The 13,747-nt window shown below is 49.8% G+C and overlaps 1 protein-coding gene and 1 non-coding gene across 3 annotated transcripts in view; both read right to left on the bottom strand.

Moving 5' to 3' along the window:
- POC5 (POC5 centriolar protein) overlaps positions 1–12,181 on the bottom strand; it is a 61,636-nt gene extending 49,455 nt beyond the window's left edge. For both annotated transcript variants that reach the window (XM_074932010.1, XM_074932014.1), the window contains exons 1-6: positions 11,384–12,181; positions 5,768–5,852; positions 5,611–5,664; positions 5,017–5,158; positions 2,922–3,086; positions 1,710–2,809 (exon numbers count right to left, since the gene is read on the bottom strand). The gene's annotated coding sequence lies outside the window, so the exon portion shown is untranslated. The remainder of the gene's footprint in view (positions 1–1,709; positions 2,810–2,921; positions 3,087–5,016; positions 5,159–5,610; positions 5,665–5,767; positions 5,853–11,383) is intronic.
- Positions 11,199–11,283, bottom strand: LOC141974038 (small nucleolar RNA SNORD45). The gene has a single exon (XR_012635660.1). It is a non-coding gene; the product is annotated as a small nucleolar RNA SNORD45 (small nucleolar RNA).
- Positions 12,182–13,747: the final 1,566 nt, after the last annotated feature.

Genomic DNA, 13,747 nt, shown 5'->3' on the forward strand with positions numbered 1-13,747 from the left:
AGAGCCGGGCTGATGGTTGGACTCAATGATCCCAAGGGTCTTTTCCAACCTGAATGATTCTGATTCTATATACTTTGTGTCAAACAGTAACTGGGTAAAGGCAAATATAATCCTGAGAGTAAGGAACAGGACCTAGCACTCTCCTCCACCCATTGCTCTGTTCTTTGAGTGGCAGGAGCTGCTCCCACATGCTCTCCCTCTGCCCATGTCTCATACTCTCCACTACCATGAGGGCTAAAGTCAGTGAAGGAAGCCGAGGATGCTCCATGGGTCGCAGTGGTTCAGGAACTCTTAGAAGAGGTGTGGATTTGAACTCCTTTGGTTTAAGGATGGCACTGAACTCGGATCTTTTCCCCAAGCTCTAACTGCTCAGCTGCGACACAAAACAGGCGGGTAGCACTAGCACAGGCCATATTTCAAAGGAATGAAACGTGCTGATTGCCTGCACTGACAGAAGAGGTCTGACTCCAGTTCAGAGTGAAGCCAAGGCACGCAAGTGGGCACACCCAGGACTACAAGTCGGTGCCAAGTCTGGGAGATGGTCACTCCTCTCTGCATCTCCTGGGTATGGGCAGAGGTGTGCACGCTCTCTGGTGTGGATCTCAGATTGCAGTACCCAACCGCCCCCTCTTATTTTCAATGCGCTTCAGTCATCAAGCTCAGCGGTGGGAGCTGTGCTCCCAGCATGACGGTGAGAAGCTGAGCACAGCAATGCCTGGCATCACCAACCCAAAGGGTACCAACAGGCAGCCCCTCCCCAACCCACTGCGCTGCCCAGTGAGGCCATTGCTCCCCACTCGTAGGCAGACATCCCCCCAAATGTGTGCCTGTGCTCCCTCATCAGACAGAGCTGTTAATCATGGCTCAGCTGACTGCACGGCGCAGTAACAGCTGGGAACAATGCAGTCAGAGGAGATGTGGAGCAAAACTTTCAGTGTGAGTCTCCATCAGTTGTTCAAACCTGCTGGGCGATACAATCAGCTCAATACAAACAGAACCCTTCGGGGAAGAACTGCAGTGTGGATCCTGCTTCCCTGCCTTTAGAGTTAAACTTGATTTTACTCTTTCCCCTCAATTCATACTGCTCATTGTCTGATCTTAACTAATTCTTTATTTTGATTTTTGTTCATCTAGCTTGCTTACTCTTCTCACTTTCAAAGGTTTGTTATCAAATAGTCAAAATTTAGCTCACGAAGTAGTTTCCTGATCTCATCTAAATACTATTGTTTTGGTGGTAATGGGATCTGCATTAATGCAAATTGTAAGCACTGCAGATCTCAAAATAAATATGGAATGTGACTTGTGTGTGCTGTGAAACCACAACCAGTCAAGTTCTTCTCTAAACACAGTCACTACAAACTAATTCCTGAGAGTGGCTGAGAGCCATCAGGTAGATTCTGCTATCACAGCCATCTGAGCTTGTATGTTTCTTAGTTGCTTTCAATTCATGGATTTGTAGAGCAGCCACAAGCAATGCTTGAACAGACAAAGGGCGTATTTTTGTTTCCTGCTTTATAGACCTGGAGGAGATTCTTTACAGAGAAATCAGCCCAACCTAAATATTTTCCTGTGTTTCTATACACACTTTGAGCTCTTCCAACACCACCTTAAAACTGGCTCCCATCAGTTGTCTCTCCTCAGTCTGAAATGACCTTTGTCAGGGGGAATACAAGTTCACAGATTAGAAGGGAACAGTCTGGGCAACTTACCTTCCTCTTCAAATAGAAAGGCTCTTTTGATCAGAGATGGAAAGATGCTACTCTGCTACACCGACCTCATCAGGAAGATTGAAACTGGAGAAATGCAGACAGTCGTAGAACATGATACTCAACTTGCATATGACAGCTTTATAAAAATGGATGTGTAAATACACCTACAGACTTATCTTACTTAGAACAGGTATTTATCTTTTCTAAGGAAGCATGCAGTGTCACCACAGAAGATTTTTTAATATACTTGACACTACTACTTGGTCTGCTTGAAGGGAAATGGATGGCAATATACTTCAAGGGCCTTGGGGAAGCAATGTACACCTTGCAGTGGCTGGAGGCTGGATTTATGAAAGGATACCAGGTGCCCAGCTCCGAAGGGAGAATTTTGGAAGTAGCACTCTCTTTCTCTGCCACCTCATTTGGGCAATCCCTGTCTCAACCAGCAAAGCTTCTCAGCTGTGGTAATGCTTGTTCCTAGGCATGCCTAGAAGCAGGCCAGATTTCAAAGTGAACAGCTCTGTGCCTGGCTCCTCTCTAAAGGTTGGGGTGAGTGTTTCACACTACACTAAGGACATCAGGGTCAACACAAAGCAGCCCAATGAAAGCTCTCTTCTGCTGTCTCCTTCACAGGGGCAGGGATCCACCTGGGATTTGCAGGGCCAGATTTAGCTCTGAACTGGGAGGAAGCTGCACATCGTCTCCCCATCAGACCACCTGGGACATGTGCAGCATCCAGCAGCAAGAATCAGATGAAGAAATGGGTCTCCTAGCCTCTCAGCTTACCGTGGCCCTCACCAGCTCCTCTGTAAATCCACCCCATTTAGGACACCCGCCTTCATCACTACCTGCTGGTACATGGTGGGACCCCAACAGGCCTGAATTTCCTACAGATCCCCCTCCATTACGAGACCCCTACTCAACCTCTGCACCCAGAACACCTGAGAAAACTAAACTCTACAATCTAAAGTTTTGAGCAAAGTTGGGCAACATCTGTTTTGTTGCTCTTCCAGATGCTGGTTTCTGTTTTATTTTCTTCACTGTGGTTTATTTATTGGAACAGGGACTGGACAGGCATTTCTCCCTTCTTCTAGCTACAACTGTAAAGGAATAAAAAAAGTTTCCGTTTAGCACATAATACCACAGATTGGGACTGTCAAGTCTGTTTTATGGCTATACATACACATATGAAAAAGAAAAAATAACACAAACCTCTCTCGGTGGGGTCATAAGAACAGTCGCTCTCACTAATGATGTGCAAGGCCAAGTCAAAAAGCTCAGCCAAGACCAGCTCATTAAATGCTCATTAAGTGCCAACCACACTGAGAGCTCCTCCTGTGTCTGCACTGGTGATGTCTGCCATCCTTCACAAGGTTCCTGCCAAGAAAATGCCATCTGTCAAACATTCAGACTTCAGCTGCCACTTCTCTGGATCTGGAAGAACGACTCAGCAAACAACACAACAACCGAGGACATCAGTATATGCAGCATCTGGTCCCTCCAGCCTCTACTTCTGCAAAAAGCATTCGCAGGAGAAAGTGCTGGAAAGCAGGCACACATTCAACCTGGGCAGCAGCAAAACCCCCACAGGGTGGAAGGGAACTTCCTCCTTGAGATACTGGTTTTCTTTTTTGGTAAATCTGAAAGGCAAGTGTCTTGTGACTGGCCAGACTAAGCCTCTCCTGGTGCCTCAGCATGCATTGATCATGTGGCTTTACTGGGATTGCAAATAAAAATGAAGTGTTAGACAAGTTAGACAAGCAGAAGGTGGTCCAGGATTTCCTGCACTTTCCAGCATTCCTATTTTCTACCCTGTTTGTTATAACAAACATTATCTCCTGTTATATCCTTACAAGGCACAATTGAAAAAACAAATGTGTAAGGTTGAGCTACAATGAATATAGGTTTACCTTTCCAGCTTACTGCTGATGGCAAATTACTTATATCGTCCATTGATTACTTGGAAATCATGGGTACATTGTGCTGCTACTTAGGTTATAAGGTAGGAGGATGATTTTTTGAATTTCAGAGCCTTCCAAGTACTTGTTTAGAGGGTTACCACCATGAACACGGCTAAGCTAATTGCTTGACTTACAACTGTACAAGGTACAGAAAAAACTTGCTCTCAGGCTTGTCCTCTTGATGAGCCATCTAACAAGGCAAAGTCCCAGAGCTTCAAAGAAAGCAGTAAAGCAGTCTTCTGCCTCAGTTTTGCCCCAGAAACTGCAGATATGGGTTGTTTTGCTACAGGGTTTGTACAGCCTGCCTTTGGCTCATAACTCTCTTCCTTCAGCTTGCCTGGCCATGGCTCCTCCTCCTTCTGCCAGACTGCAGAGCAAAGAGGGTGGTTGCTCAAGGTGCACGTCTGCCTGACACACTATCTCCACCTTTAATCTGTGGTTCCCAGGCTCATCCCAAATCTGGGAAGTAAAGGCATAAGGAATGACACGTGCTGGGGTCTGCTGAGCTTTAAAAGTCATGACTCTGCCTGTTGATTCCGTAGGACAAACTACATCCCAAGACTGTGCTGCAGAATGATTCCTGTGAAGTAAGATGGCAAAAACCTACACCCCAGCTGAAGAGGAACACAGTTGTGATTGTCAACCCTCTGACACCATGTGCTCTGCAAGCACTGCTGCCCTCCTTGGGAAGGACTCCTGGCAGCAGGCGTCACTCAGCAGGTGTCAGATGTCACAGCCCAGAGCACTGGGTCTTACCGTGAAGAGCACACATGTTCTCTTCCTCCCCTGCCCGAAGAGCCCAAGGTGACAGAACATCTGAAACGTGGGCACTTGGTCCGAATTGTACTTGTCTCCTACAGGAGAGCTAAAAGACCTCGCTCACAAAAGAAGGGCTACAGAGAACACAACACAATCTGCTTTACTCAGGAGGTGAGAGAACAAAACTTCCTCCACAGACCATCTCGTTCTGGGTGAAATGCTGTGCCAGCGGAGAAGAGCCTCAGTGCCGCTGGGCAGCAGGCTCAGCAGTGCCCAGCAGTGGCACTGGTCACAAACCTCAGGCCACACCTGAGGAGCATCTCGACAGACCAAAGAAAGAAGCCCTGGCTTCTGTGCCAGGATGTGCACTGAAACCTGACAAAAGGTCAATTAACTTCTGGAAAAGGTCACCCTAATTCACCCTGTTTGTTCGAAGTGATAAATTCCAAGATGTTATAAGGGCAACGGCTAGAGAACCACCACTCAAGGGGATGCTCCCAACTGCACCATGAACTGCCTGTTCCGGGTGTATCTGGGTTGATGGTCTTTGAGTTGGACATAAAATTAAGACTTTTACAGCATTTTACCTGTCTGCACACCAGCGTGTGCTCTGCTGTCCTCAGGCTCAGGTGATTTTGGCTCCAGCTGCTCCTGCACTTGCTGCTCAGCCAGGGCTCTCCTGTGGACTTCTCCGTGCCTTGGAGTCTGAGGACAGTGATGTGGGATATTCTGGGTAGGCAGGAGGAAAAAAAAACCCATCCAAGATTACCTTCCATATATAAGTGGTACTTCTGCCCAAAGGTAAATGAAGATGATTGCCTCTCACCCCACAGACTTTCAGTTCAGGGCCCTGACCCCATGAAGGTGTTTGCTATGAAGACTTGTGCTGCACTCAGCTCCTCGGGACCTGCCCCACAGGGCACTGCCCCAGCACCCTTCTCGGCTGCTGGGTGGTCCAGAAAAGCCACAGCCAGGCACAGAGCACCGGAGTGGAGCACAGGAACACAGGCTGCTCCTCTGTGCTCTCCACCACAGCACTGGACATTTCCACTCCAACTCCTCCAGGGAGAAAGAGGTCTGTGTCTTGATGGAGTCCCATCCCAGAAAGGCCAACCTGCCTCTCCTAGGGCCTCTCCCACCCATACACAATGCCAAGGTGGAGAAATGTAGCCACTGCTTACTTTTGCCTGGCACCAAAACAAAGCCTCTATGGTCTGGGCAGCTAACATCACCAGCTAGAAAAGAGAACAAAGGCCAAGTGGGAAAAACTCCTCTGATGGTCTGTGCTAAAAAGCAGAGTCACTCCCTTGACCCAGCTGGAATAACAAAGACACTTACAGATCCACTGAGGCCCAAGATGTTCATGAGGAGAAGAATTGAGGGCAATGGGGTCACTTGCACTTCCTGGGTTCTGCTCCTTTGCCTGTGCACAGGGAATGGACAAAGGAAGAGTGCTGTATCAATGAACCCAGCTTTGCTCTCTCCCCTGCTAGCCCCTCCAGCACCATTTACATCAGAAGTCTAGGCACAAAAGGAGCAAGTGGCGGCAGCTGGATTGGCTCGGTCTTACTTTACCAACACTAGGCTGAGCAACTCAGCCAGCGCTGCCCCGCAGCTGCCCCTGCAGTGGAGGTACATCTCCCCCAGCTCTCAAGCTGCCTTTCAGCTGAGCTGGAGCATCCCACCGACGGCCACACTGGCGCCAGAGGTTTGCTACTGCAGTGGGATTTACCTGAGGATGGTATCCAGCCAGAGCTCTTTCCTCTCTTACAAGCTGCAGAGACAGGAGAACCAGTATCACACCCGCTGCCACCAACCAGGGTTGGGCTGTTTCCCCCCCCACCCCTCCCCCCAGGGGGAAAACCCAGACCTCAGGGGTCAGGTTTGCTTCTCAAGGTGCAGTTTTCTAGCAGAAGCAGAAGGCATCAGGCTGATTCCTCTGCTTCCCCCCACTCCTGAGGACCCCTCTCTGCAGCTGTGCTCCAGTCCCAGCAGCTGGAGTACACGGAGAGCAGGACTGTCCTCCCCAGAGCAGACGGGAGGGGGGCAGGAGGGAAGGACCAGAACCTCAGGCAACTCCAACACCAGGAGGACCTGGCCAAAAAGCAGCTCTCCCCTTGTTCTTGGGCCTTCCCAAAACAGGCTTCCACTGCATGCAGGAGCTTAGGGACTGACAGAGGCTGAGCAGGGGGAGCAGGAAAAAGCATGTCTTTATGCTCTCCTGGACAGAAGGTGACAGAGAAGGTCAAAGTCAAGGAGGCTCCTCACTGAGCCACGTCTCTCCATGAGCCCTTTTTGATCCTGCAACTCTACAGCCTTTGGGATCCTCCTGGGCTGAGGAGCACTGTCGCAGACACGGGGCTTCTCCAGAGTGGGGAGCAACAGCCAAGCTCTGCCAGAACTGCCCCTGGGGCTTCCTGGGACCAAACCGGATTGACTACCTACACACAACCCCGCCTCAGCCCACACCTTGCCTCACCCCTTTGACAGTGCACAGCTTGTGCAAGGGCTGTTTCTGAAGGGCAGAGGGACAGCTCAGAAAACAAGGTGAGCTGCAAAACACTGCACAACCAAAGTGGTGCCTCTTCTTCCCACCCCATGACATGATCCTGAGGAGCCAGCTGGGTCCTGAGGGAGAGCACTGGCCCAGGCAGCCCAATGCCTGGGTACACATCACTGCCACTCACCCCAAAGTGACCACGTGGAGGCTGTTGGGCCAGACAAGGACAAGGGTCCTGCAGCAGTCCAGACCCAAGGTTGCATCTTCTTATGCATACCCGCACGCCACCCTCTCACTGCACAGCACTCACAGCTCACGGAGACGCACCCTGTGGTGCAGCCAGAAGCTGGTGCCATACCTGCAGCCAGGAAGAGCAGGGGCTGATGGTGAGTTTGCCTTCTGGGGGGCAACTATGGCAGACTCACTCCTGGCTTCCCACCAGGAAGGCTGGGGGACTGTTCTGATGGGGATCTCACCCTGCACCTTCTGCAGGACAGAGCCGGAAAGCTCCCACCAGCATGGTGGGACAGCAGTGCTGCTTTCCAAAGGAAAGATACAGGGCGGGGTTTCTCCCCTTCCATTTTTCCTCCATTCCTGGTTCTGTGGCTGCCCAAGGTGCAGCCAGACAAGGGGAGGAGGGTCCCTGCCTGGCCACCAGCTCCCTCCCTCAGCATTACTGTGGTGATTTGGAGTTATATTGCTGTGGCGTTGAGGCAAAGCCAGGCGCTGGAGCTGAGCACAGTGGAACCCAAGGAAGGGCATGACTGGCTTGAGGCTTTGCACCGAGCCCAGTCCCTACCAGATGGGACACTGCTCAATACAAAGGCACTGCAGCCCTTGTTGTCATGTGTGTCCATGTCCCCTCGCCAGCTCCCCAAGGTCCGTCCTTGTCCCAGGAACTCCGTGCTGCTTTCTGTGTAGGGCTGTTTCTGCGAGTCCTGCAGGGACCCGTCCTTCCTGGCTTCCCTGCCAAAGGGGACAGGGGAGTCATCCCCCCACTGCCTGCCCCATTGGCACTGATTCAACCCTGGAGACAACTCAAGTTTCCTTCAGGGCTCACCAGGCTCAGTGGGGCTTTTGCACCTTTGGGCGCTGTTTCCCAGTGCCCCCTGGGCTGCCTCCTGCTCTCATGCAGGCATGGAGTGGTTCTGGAGAAATGTTTTTTAGTGGGGGGAAAAAAAAAAACCCACAAAACCAAACATGCCATGAAATCTGTTCTAATGCACAATCATCCCCCAACCCCCTGCAACTGCACCAGGGGCCAGTCTCATCTCATCCCTGATGGGGTCTATTGGCACCCTCCCACCCCAGCACCAGCTGCCAGAGCCCTGCGCTTGCTGGGTGGTTTGGCCAGGTGCTCTTCCGCTTTTTCCTCCTCCTTTTTGACATGCCAGGGGATGGACCTGCCCCCACCCCATTGCGGCTCCTGTGGTCCCATCCTGACGGTGCTGAACTGCTCCAGGCTCAGGATGGCATTGGTGGGCTCGGGGACGCTGTAGTCAGGGGTAAGCAGCTCCACAGGCAGCAAAAGAGCTGATGCTGCGGTGTAGGATGACCTGCTGGTGCCACCAGGTCCACAGGAATGGAGAGACTCCTGGGGCCATCCTGGCTGGGCAGGAAGCAAACAAGAAGCATCTCCTCGGGCAGTGCAAGGTTGCCTGCTGGGGCCCCAACGCCTTGGTTGGGGGTGGGGGGGTGTGGGTGCGCAGAGCACAGGGGCTGGTGGTTCTTGCTCTGTGTAGGCACTATTTTCTGGTGATACACTATTTTAAATGGGTAAAGCACAGCAGAACACAGTTTACAACTTGCTGAGAATCATTCCCCAGGCATAGAAAAAATGAGGGCAATGCTTGTCTATTTAAGATGCGTTTGACTTACAGCACTCTTGAACATTCACCAGCACCAGACATTTCACTAGACTGAAGGATGACAGCAGTGTACCAGCGTCCTTTCTGGACATTCCTGGGTAGAAATCCTAGAGACTTACTTAAAGGACAGAAATCCAAAGAGCTACAAAAAGCTTTTTAAATTAAGCATATCATATAAAAATCAAACAAGCAAAGAAAAATCAACAGGTAAATCCCCAAGGCACTAGTGAGGAACAAAGAGTTTTCTGTTAAGTCCACTATCCCTCACAAAACAGAAAAATGACTTAAAAGAGATTTCTGCAAAGAAACTGCAGATGGAAGATAACTCTCATAACTGCAGCACAAGTGACCAACATGGAAATGGCAGCACTGACCCTTCTCCTGCTCTTCCTACAAGCTCCTCACCAGTTACATGAAGAGGCAAAACCAAGGATGACTGAACAGATCTGAGCAGAAGTTTGTCCCACCAAATTCAAAATGATCAAGAAGTCTATCTGAAATATGGATTCACATTCGCTATCATGGGTGATGAACCTTGCCCTAAGCACACATTGTTCCTTGAGACAGGAGGTAAGGACAGTCTGACATCACCACCACAGGCAGACATTCAAAACTGAAGCATCCAGAAGACAGAGAAACCTCTACCATTTTTTCAGTGATATTTCAAGTCCCACAAAACACAGGACATCACAAAAGGCCACCAAACTTAATGACAGCAGTCTCTTTGTAGGTTTCTTACTCAAAAGCAAAAAGCCACATAACCTTGGGGAAACCCTTGTCCTCCTGTGTGGCTGACGTCTTCCCATGGCTCTTTCCCAAGGCAGGAGAAATGACCACCTATTTGGAAGTCTACATAGATTCAGAAGTACACTCAGCTCTCCAACAGCCATTACCTGTGGGCCAGAAGTCCTACTACAGCCCAGAAATGCCTGCTCATCATCTGGCAGTCATTCTGCATGAACCTATCTAAAACAGTCCAACCCTCATCAGAAATGAGTTGACTGCAGCAGAAGTGACACTGGCCAACCTGGACAGGTGAAGTGGTAGTTACAAGACAAAAAATGCAAAATAAATCATCAGAAGAGCAAAAAAACCCAAAACCAACTAGAAAACAAATCACACACAAACCAGACGCCCCTATTCAAACCCTAAAAAGAAAATAACCTAAAATAGGATTCTCCAAAAACCACCCAGAACATAAGCTAAGGCAAGAGACCCCCAAACAACACAGGAATCCAGGACCAGAAAGCCCATATTTTGTCCCGAAAAATAACATGCCTTAATGCTATCCCACCTACACTCTGGCATCTCGTAACCCTAACACCCCATAACCCCAGCTCACTGTAAGCCTACACCCCTATAACCCTGGCACCCAATAACACTGGCTCTCCTTAAAACTAGGGTGTGATAACCCTGGAAAACCATTACTCCAACACTGCATAACCCCAGCACCCCAACTATTAATACCATGAAGCCCTGAGAACAAAGGCAATCAGCAGCTGTTACACCTAAGCAGCCAAGAAGCCCTGTTTTCATTGGGCGGGCACACCTGCCCCAGGCATCACTACTGACAGAGGCCAGTCTGGTGTCACCCTGAGGTCGGACAGGTTCCCTGATTACCCAGCCAGGATGCTGGTATTGAGCCTGTTTTTCTCATGACACAGCTCACCTGTGAAAGTACAAATTCCAGGAAACAACAGTATCAGCTGAAGCCTGCTCATTATCACCTTCTCCTGATAAAAACAACCCCCAAGAGACCAACAAACAACAAAAACAAAAGCACACACACCACCAGTGATGTGCCTGTCCAAGAATACTGCAAGATACAGATAGTATTGCTAGAAACTTTTGAACTGCTGTGCAAAAGAGTGGCCATTTACAGCATTTTAAGGAGTATGTGAATATGCAAAATGAATCTAAACCTGCCAAGAGATGGCGACTGCAAACCATAAATGGAAAGAACAGCTCCAGCAGAAAATAGATCATGGTTGCTCTTTGGCTCTCCTTAAAAAGCCGATGTGAACCCTTGACTGTTAACTGTGACCCGAGGCAGACATGACAACGACCCTTCAAGCATTCCAGAGGTGCAGGTGGGACTGGAACAGGGTGTGGGCGTTTGGAACAGGCTCACCCAGGCAGGCTGGGTACAGTCACCCTCACATCTCTCCACCAGCATGTGCTAACGTTTGTTCCACTGGGGTATCCATAGCTGCAGGCAGGAAATGGGAAAGCATCTCTTAACACCAGCATTCAGCCAAGAACTCTGCCTCCCCAGCACCAAAACAGGAGCAAACTCAAATCGTGCCCCTTCTCCTCACATCGGGTGAGAGTCTGGGACGGCAACTGGATGCCGCAGTGTGGAAAAGCTCCAAGGACACAGCCTAAGAAAACTGAAGGGCCCCGGGTCTCAGAGTAATTCTAGAGCTAAAGCTGGGACAGACATCAATTCCAGATCAGATAATACATGCCAGCGCTCATCCTTGACCCGGGAAGGCAGCCTCCTCCCAGCCTACCCAAGGGTTTCCAACCCAGCACATTTTCTTCCCAAAGCAGGATGCTGTCTTATTTTGTTGTGATGCCACTCACCTGTTCCTGGAGACGGGACCAGAGGGACACAGCACAAGCCATCAGGCTGCTGTCTGGGAGCACCAGAGCCCTCTGGGGACTACTGTTCTTCACCATGTTGCCCCTCAGAAAGAAAACAAAGAGACAAAAACGATAGTGAGACGTTTCATCTATGGCAGAGCTAGCTGTGGGCAACAAGTAACATTGAGACTGAGTGCTTTTGCTCTGGGGAAAAGTGCACACCAAAGAAACACCCGCTGAACAGAAATCTCCAGTTAAACAGGAAAAGAAAAAAGCAGATTTGAGGAGTACAACATAGGAAAAGACTACCAAAAGACTTCTTTTGTATGGTACTAAAGCGTAAACACACTCCATATACATCAAAACTATTACATAACTGTACATTTCACATAATTGCTCAATCATTATTTAAACATCACTTAATACACAGCAATCTGTATTCCGGTGCAAATCAGTATCTAGAGAATGAACGCCTTTACTCTTCCTCTGGCCGTGCGCATCTTCCACCTCAATGTACACCAAGAAGCATTCGGAAAACACAAAAGCCATTGTCTGCAAAATCCCAATAAAACCTGTAGCTAAGGAATATTTTGAGAAGACTGCTGCAAAATTAATGATGAATGCAGACAACATCACCAATTAAGGAGCATCAGAAGCACAGCGTTCCCAAATCCCACTTCTTTAGCAGACGAATCTGAAGAGTTCTGCCCGTTTTAGTTTTTTTTCCCGGAAGGCACCGAGTTAGCTTTTGCCCCTGAGAGAGTTCTCGCCGCATTTCCTCCCTCCCCGCCCCTGCCGAGCCCACACGCACCAAGCTCAGTGCCCGAGCAGGAGGCACCAGTTGCCCTCCGACCACCCCGCGGTTCTTCTCCTGGCACTCGATCGCCCTCTCAGCCCCGCTGCCAGGTCCCCCGCCCCACGGGGACTAGCAGCCGGGCCCGAAGCCCTCCCGCCCCAGACCCCGGCGCCGGCGGCCCCGACCAGGCCCTTCCCGCGCCAGCGGTACCCGCGCGCGCCGCCGCCAGAATAACGTCACGGCGCGGGGCAAGGGGGCGCTGCCGCAAGGACCCCGCTACAGGTGGCTATCCCAGCGCCTGACCCGCGCGTGCGGGCTGTGGCGGTGCCGCGGGCGGGCAGCAGCCGGCGGTCGGCGGGACGCCCTGGAGCCGGGTCCTCCCGAGCTCTCGCCGCGGCTCTGACGAGAGGCCGGTGCCGGAGGCAGCCGCGGGGCAGGGCCGTGCAGCCGCCCTTCCCCTCAGAAATAAACCCTTTTTCTCCTAATTAAACTGACGGGGCGGCGTGCGCTGTGAGTTACCAGTGGTGGACCCTGCAGATGTGATCCGTGCCGCGCGGAAACACCGCTTGGAGAGTATACAAGAAAACGTTTGTGTAATGCTGGCTGGCACAGAACGATAGGAAGTAAGGTCTCTGTTTTTTTCGGGCGGTGGGGAGTGGTATGGGGGGGTCTGGCGGAGGGGTTTGAGGCCTTTGGGGGGGCGCGCTGTTTTTTTTGAGGGGTGTTCAAGGGGTAGGTTGTTTTTTTGTTTTGTCTTGTTTTTTTAAATACAGCCAATACTTCTCCGGTGTGTAACAGTATTGATCTTCCCGCAGGTGATTCGCAAAAGGGTAAAAAAAATAAAATTCCTCTTTCTCAAGAAACATAGTTAAGTATATATACTGATGGAAAGGAGTAATAGGTTTAAATATGCCAGATGTGAAATAAACGTGATGCTGTAAGTCACCCTGAAGGAGAAGCTACCCCCTTTCACTTGAATCATCCTAATTGAACATTTACTTGCTTAAGAAGCATAGTAGTGAAAGAGGCCACGCTTTCTGAAGCTGATATTCTGTTACTAATGCATAGTATCTAACTCCAGAAAACCAACACAACGCAGCCTTGGTCCTGCTGAGCTGGGAGGGCTGTTCAGCTGCTGCGGGCTGTAGCATAGCCAGAACCGCAGTACAGCTGTAACATACTTCAGGCGCTGGACAGATTGCCTTAAATCCAATTTTAATGATGTGACAAGCAAAAGGAATAAAAGCAACCATACCTCTCTGCTTATAAATAGATTTTTAATAGGATGCAGCAATGATGGTCAGAAATAACATTTTGATCATCTAATTTTACAGTGAAAATCCATTGTGTTGTCAGGTTCTCATTTCTTGCCCTTTCCTGTGTTTGGGTATCTGAGTTTAGAACAGCATAGTTGTAACTGAAAATAAGGCCATTTCCTACAGGTTCTTTCCTGTGGGATCAGTTAAAATGAAAACAAACACATTTAAAACTGGGTGATCATATTTCTTTTTTCCACTATGATAAAAACCTGTATCTCTGTTTCTCAAGAGCTGTACTTATCATTCATC

This window comes from Athene noctua, chromosome Z, assembly GCF_965140245.1.
Source record: "Athene noctua chromosome Z, bAthNoc1.hap1.1, whole genome shotgun sequence".
Taxonomy (NCBI): Eukaryota; Metazoa; Chordata; class Aves; order Strigiformes; family Strigidae; genus Athene; species Athene noctua.